We start from the raw sequence: 6,542 nt of genomic DNA, 5'->3' as shown, positions 1-6,542 counted from the left end.
GATCTCTGGGTATAAGTTCTTTTGGGATATGTGCAAAATCATGTCACTTAGGAAGGGGGATTAGAGCCAATGTGAAGAAAATAGTCAACAAATGTGGCGGCAAAATGGGATCAAATATCTAGGAGTTAGAATAGATAACAACGAGTAATTTAGACCAGCTGAATTATTCTCCCCTTGCTTGGGGAAATTAAGAAGGATTTAAATGGTTGGATGTCCCTGCCCATTACACTAGTGGTGTCACAGAGAGGGGAGGTGTCACAGAGGGGGGAGATGATGACACAGAGGGGGTGATGATGTCACTGCATGGGGCAGCCATAGCTGAGTTGTGCCATGGCACAGCAACACAAGAAAGATGCATCTCCTGGAAGGGGATGCTGGCCCGCATGTCGGAGTAGGATGCTGTCTCATCCCAGGGACCCTCTGATCAACAGGGTTGTGTTTGGAAGCACCCTGCGCCCATGGGTGAGATAAAGAGCCTGTTACAGGCTCCCCGACTGGGACAGAGCCTCCTCTGGCACCATCCTTCACCCAGTGTGGGCAGAGAGAATGGAGGCTGCATTTAATTTCCCCTCTCCCCATCCTGAGTGCAGGGCACTTTATGAGGCAGCTGGGGGGTCTGGGGAGGGGAGAACAATGGCATGTGAGGGAATACAGGGGTAGGGTCTGTAGGAGTGGAGGGGAGAACGAAGGAACGGGGTTGCACCACAGGCTAATGTCAAGGGAGATTGGATCAGAGGTAGGGGACATAGGGTTGAGCTGGGAGGATGGGGTGCGAGGGGACGGAAGGCACTGGGGAAACCATGGGGGTGGTGTTGGGTGGGGGATGAGATTGTGGTAGAGGAATCGGGGAAGGGGAGATTGTGAGGTGTCTGAGGGAGAAGAGAAGTTGCGAGGGGGATGGAAGGTAGACCTTTCAACAGATATGGGACAGAGCTCCCCCTCCACCTGGAATGGGATCTGTCCACTGAGAGACAGGACCGCTCCTAACCCGCCCACCCCCGGGTTACAAGATCCCTTCCACCCTTGCATACACCCCCACACCCCCCCAACTGGGATAGGATTCTTTCCCCCAGTGGACCTGGATCAAGGTGCTAGAAAGTGTTTCTGCTGCGGCGGACCCAGCAGAGTTGAGCGATGAAGCGTGGGGGTCTCTCCGCACCACCTGCTCCCTCAGGCGACGGGGTCTCGCTTGCATCATGGAAGATCACGGTGTTGCTGAGCTTCTGGGAATGTGGAGGGCTTCTGCTAAACCTGTGGTAGGGTTCAGAGTGGTTCATCTCCCCGGGACGTGCTGAAGGTCAAGGATGACCCGATCCTCTCATGGAGGGAGGGTTGTAGACAAAGTGAACGGCTGCGGAACTGGCTTCAGTCTGAGGAGAGTGATCAAAGAGGGACCTGGGGTGGCAATATTTCTACTGAGAGGCTGGAACGAACCACCAGAGGATCAATTCTGACATTTAGGTGACCCTTGGAAGGGAGTTAGAGGGAGGGGTAGAGACTAACTTGGACAGCAAGGCTGGGTTGGGATAAATGACCTGTTGTGTACCCTCTGGGTGTGTAAATGCTGCTGCTTCTGCCCCAGAGGACATGGCAATAAGGTCACAACAGAGGTGGCCACACCGTGTCATGGACCCAACGTCTCCAAGGTGGTGTCCTGCACAGATGATAAAATCATCGACAATGGATCTTTCGGTGTGGTGCACCAGGCAAGGCTGGTGGACTCCGGAGAGCTGATTGCCATCAAGAAGATCTTGCAGGACAAGAGATTCAAGGTGAGGGGGAGGAGCAGTTGTGTGGAAATGGAACACCCTGATATTTAACTTTAGGCCTACAGAACGTTCACAGGCCCTTGCGACACATGACCCGTTTCGCACGTTCACAGGCCCTTGCGACACATGACCCGTTTCACACAATTACACCCAATTGACAAACAACACCCCAAACACATTTTTGAAGGGTGGGTGGAAAGAGGAGCATCTGACAGAGACCAAGGCAGCCATGGGGTTTGGAAACAGAGAAAGTCACACAAACCAACAACAGTCCCCCCATCCCCACACACAACCCCCCACCCCACACACACACACACACACACACACACACACACACACACACACACACACCTGGCAAATATCAGAGATTTTCTGCAAATTCATTGTTTAGTCGAAGCTGAGAAAACAATCATAAAAACTGAAATGATACTTCATTGAACCCCCTGACGAGTCCCCACTCCAGCGACACGAAAAGTCCCCCCCACCGACTCTCGACGAGTCCCCCACTTCGGCCTCCCTAGGAGTTCCCCACCTCTGACCTCTTGACGAATTTCCTCCCCGCCTCCCCCCTCAACTTGGACAAGTCGCCCCTCAGGGCCCCGACCCATCGCCCAGCCTTGCTGATGTTCCTCTCTCGCCATAGAACCACAAACTGCAGATCGTGCGAAAGTTGGATCACACCATCATCGTCCCTCTTCTCAACTTCTACTCCTCTGTAGTCAAGGTAAGATCCACCTGCACCCACCCCACCCCCACTCTGATGCATATCATTTGCTGCTACCTTCCCCATTCCTTCAATCGATCTGTCTCGCTGCAGCCTCTCTGTTGCCTCCATCCTGCCCCTCTGACCAGTGCCGACTCCTTGACGCTGGCTGCCCTGCTCCTCACCCATTAACTCATGACCTCTTGCCATTTCAACTCCAGACAGCAGCAGCCAAAACCACAAGACAAGGTTGCCAAATTCGGCCACTCAGCCCCTCCAGTCTGTTTCCCCAATTCATTTCATGAATGTATTTTCCCCCATAACTCACTTCCCCAGAACCTTTTCGTGCTCTTCCAAATCAACGCCTGCTCTGAATCTTCCCAACAACTCAGCCTCCACATGTTCGACCCCAGCCAACACCCGGCTGCAAACATTTCTCATCTCGAAACGTCAATGGTTTTTCTCTCCTGGTGAATCCTTGCCTCACGAGGGAGGGCGGTCAGAGCTGCACATTTTTGCAGTCTCACCAGAAGCTGAATGATGGGGCAGCGGACGGGTCCACTACGGCCTGTTGACGCTCTGCTCGCTGAGCCCTTGGATTTATGCCATGTTGTGTTGAGCACTGGGGGCATCAGGCCTACAGTGAGCAGGAGGGGCTGGCACTCCTGTTGGGAGAGGCGCTGGGTGTTGGAGGGTAAATCCAGCTGACATGTTTGTATTGTGTCCAAGAGAAAGAGGAGATTTATTTGAATCTGGGTCTGGACTATGTTCCAGAGACGGTTCACTGCATGGCCCAGCACTTCAACAAGGCCAAGCAGCCCATTTCCATGATCGACATCAAGGTGGTTGTGGGTCTGGGTGGTCAAGTTGTCCACTGGGGCAAGCTTGGATGTTGGGGTTGGAGGATATGAAGGAGTTCACTGGCTGAGTCTCACTGGGGACTGGATATCGATGAAGGGTGCATGAGGGTCTCAATGGGTATTGGTGAGGAGAGAAAGGGTAGTGAGGGGAGAGGGGTGGAGAGGATGATGAGGATGGACGTTGATTGGCAGGGTGGGTCCTTCACCCACCTCCCCTTACCCTCAGGATCCAGACCCGGCCAGTGTGGAGGCAGAGTGGGTCATGTTATATCGTTGTGTTGCCAGATGTTCAGGTACCAGCTGTAGCAGAGCCTGGCCTACATCCATCCTCAGGGGGTTTGCCATTAAGACATCAAGCCCTAGAAGATGCTGGTAGATCCCGAGATGGCCTTCTTATTGCTCCTTTATTTCGGCAGGTAGATCCACCCATGTCTGCCCGTTCACCACCTCAACGCGGTCCTGATCCCTCTCCCCAACACGTCCCCTCCGCACCAGCTCTCACCCTTCCCACACCAGCTCTCTTCCCTCCTCCCTCTCCCAACTTTCCCCTCCACAGCTTAATAACTTATTCTAAATAAGATTGTGGGGGGCTTAGATGGAATGAACAGCCAGCAAATTTTCCTAAAGTGTCAGGTGCAAATCCCAGAGGGCACCCGCTTCAGGTGAGGGGAGATTTTTTTTATGCAGAGAGTTGTGAGTGGTTTGAATGTGTCACCGGAGAAAGTGGTAGTGGCTGGTAGAATAGGTACATTTAAAAGTCTCTGAGATGGGCATGTGGATGTAAGGGAACAGAATTTTTACATGATAGAGGAATTTGGGGATATGGCGAGAAGGCAGGTAGGTGGAGTTAGGTCATAAATTAGATCAGCCATGATCATATTGAATGGTGGAGCAGGCTCGATGGGCCATTTTTGTCCTACTCCTGTTCCCACTTCCTATGTTCCTATGGGTGTGGTACAGGTAAAGGTGTGGAGAACATTGACAAAGGTCAGTATAGCCTTTATGGGCCAAAGGGCCTGTACTGGGCAGCAATGCTTGATGTTGTAATGGATGTGGAAGCTCTGGGAAGGGGTAAGGGAGGCACTGGTAAGGAAGTCTGCAGATGCTGGGGCCGAGGGCAATGCCCAAACATGCTGGGGAAACTCATGGATAGTTTCGTGAGGAGCAGGTCCTGCTTCACGAGTCAAATTGAGTTTTTCGAGGAGGTGTCAAAGGAAATAGATGAAGGTCAAGGACTGAATGTGCTGCACGAGGATTTTAGTAAGGTGCTTAACAAGGTCCCCACAGTGGCCTCATTCAGAATGTCCGGAGGCATGGGATCCATGGAGCCTTGGCTGTTTGGATTCAGAATTGGCTTGTCTGCAGAAAACAGACGGTAGTAGTAGATGGATTAATGACTAGTGGATCTCCAAAGGGATCTGCTCTGGGACCCCTGCTCTTTGTGATTTTTATGAATGATGATGGGAGTTGAAGGGTAGGTATGTCAGGGGATGACACAGAGATAGAGATGTTGTAGACTGTGTAGAAGGTTGTCATAGGTCATCCAGTTTGCAGAGAAATGACAGATGGAGTTCAATCCTGTAATTCAGATGTACTTAAATAAGCAACTGGTCCAGGTTTATTTCCAGAGCCATTTTCAAGGGCACGAATAACAGTTATTCCAAAGAAGGTTGGAGACCCATTAAAAGTAGCTTCATATAGACCAATATCTTTATTGAATGCGGATTACAAGAATGTGTGGGCAGAGCACTTGGTTAATGGCAGGATTATGAACAGTGTGCAGGACAGAGAAATATTTAGATCTTGCTCCATAAATCACTCGAGGTTGCTGTCCAAATAGAGAGGGAGTTTAAAATGGTGTATTGTGTGCTGGCCTTCAGGAGTCAGGGTATTGAGTTCAAGAACTGAGAGGTAACATTGCAGATGTATAAAATTCTAGTCAGACCACACTTGGAATATTGTGTGCATTCCTAGGGCGAGAATACCAGAGGACGTCTAAATAAGGTGAGCTGAGGGAACTTTAGGCAAGACGTGAGGGGTACATTTTATTCACACAGAATGTAGTGGGTGGCTGGAATGCATTGCCGGGGTAGTAGCGGAGGCTGGTCCAAAAAAGGCATGAAAAGGATTTTAATATGGACAGGAATTAAAGAAAAATGGAGGGTACTGGTGTGAGGGAGCGGAGGGTAACATTGTTGTGGGGTAGGTTCAGATGGATCAGCTGAACGGTCTCGACCGATCCATCCATGATTTGTCTAGCATCTTGCTGCCATATCGTGGAGAACCAGGGTGTTGCCTGATGGAGACACATTGCTCTGAGCTCTGCAGAGAGAGATCGTGGTTTTCACCAAAACACACTTCCTCAGGTAAAGCAGAGGAAGGGGAAAGGCTCCAGTGTTCAGGGGAAGGGGGGATGATGGGGGAAGAGTTGGGACCCTCCAAAGTCATTGTGATCAGGCCTCAGAGACAGTATCTCTATCACTCGTATTTCTCTTCCCAGCAGAAGGACCGATCTCAGAGACAAGACACGACTCCAGAAGAACCTCGCATCCCAGCTGAACAGAGGACGGACAACATTATGATGGCCTGAATCCCTCCCCTTCTTCTCCCTCTGGCCCTGCCAACCCCATTCCCTGCCTCTTCCATGTCCCTTCACCCACTTCCCCTCTTCTCCTCTACCCCTCCTCCATCCCAACCCCCTCCCGCTCACCTTCCCCTTCTCCTGCCCTCACACCTATGCCCTAACCCCAGCACTCCACCCTTCACCTCCCCCTTCCCCTCTCCCCTTCCCTTCCCCTTACCCCCTCCCCTTCCCCTCCCCCTTCCCCTCCCCTAACCCTCCCCCTTCCCCTCCCCTTCTCCTCCTCCCCTTCCCCTCCCCCTTCCCTTTCCCCTTCCTACCCCTAACCTAGGGGAAGGAGGGGGAGGGGAAGGGGGTAGGAGAAAGGGGGTAGTGGTAGGGGGTAAGGGTAGGGGTTGTGGCAAGGGGTAGGGTAGGGGGTAGTGGTAGGGGTTGCGGGGATGGGGAAGGGGTAGGAGGTAGGGTAAGGGGAAGTGGGTAGGTTGTAAGGGATAGGGTAGGGGTAGTGGTAGGGGGTGCATATATGGGGAAGGGGTAGGAGGTAGGGTTAGGGGAAGGGGGTAGGTTGTAAGGGATAGGGTAGGGGGTAGTTGTAGGGGGTGTGGGTATGGGGAAGGGGTAGGAGGTAG

General features: G+C 52.2%; 1 long non-coding RNA gene across 1 annotated transcript; it reads left to right on the top strand.

Annotated features, from left to right (window-relative positions):
• The first annotated feature begins 350 nt into the window (after nt 1-350).
• LOC138745436 (uncharacterized) lies at nt 351-6,288 on the top strand. Its single transcript, XR_011346265.1, has 4 exons — nt 351-462; nt 1,583-1,772; nt 2,413-2,493; nt 5,833-6,288. It is a non-coding gene; the product is annotated as an uncharacterized lncRNA (long non-coding RNA).
• The last annotated feature ends 254 nt before the right edge of the window (nt 6,289-6,542 follow it).

This window comes from Narcine bancroftii, chromosome 11 (genome assembly GCF_036971445.1).
Source record: "Narcine bancroftii isolate sNarBan1 chromosome 11, sNarBan1.hap1, whole genome shotgun sequence".
Lineage (NCBI taxonomy): Eukaryota > Metazoa > Chordata > Chondrichthyes > Torpediniformes > Narcinidae > Narcine > Narcine bancroftii.
Note: the sequence above shows the minus strand (reverse complement) of the source record. Positions and strands in the feature narration are given on the sequence as shown.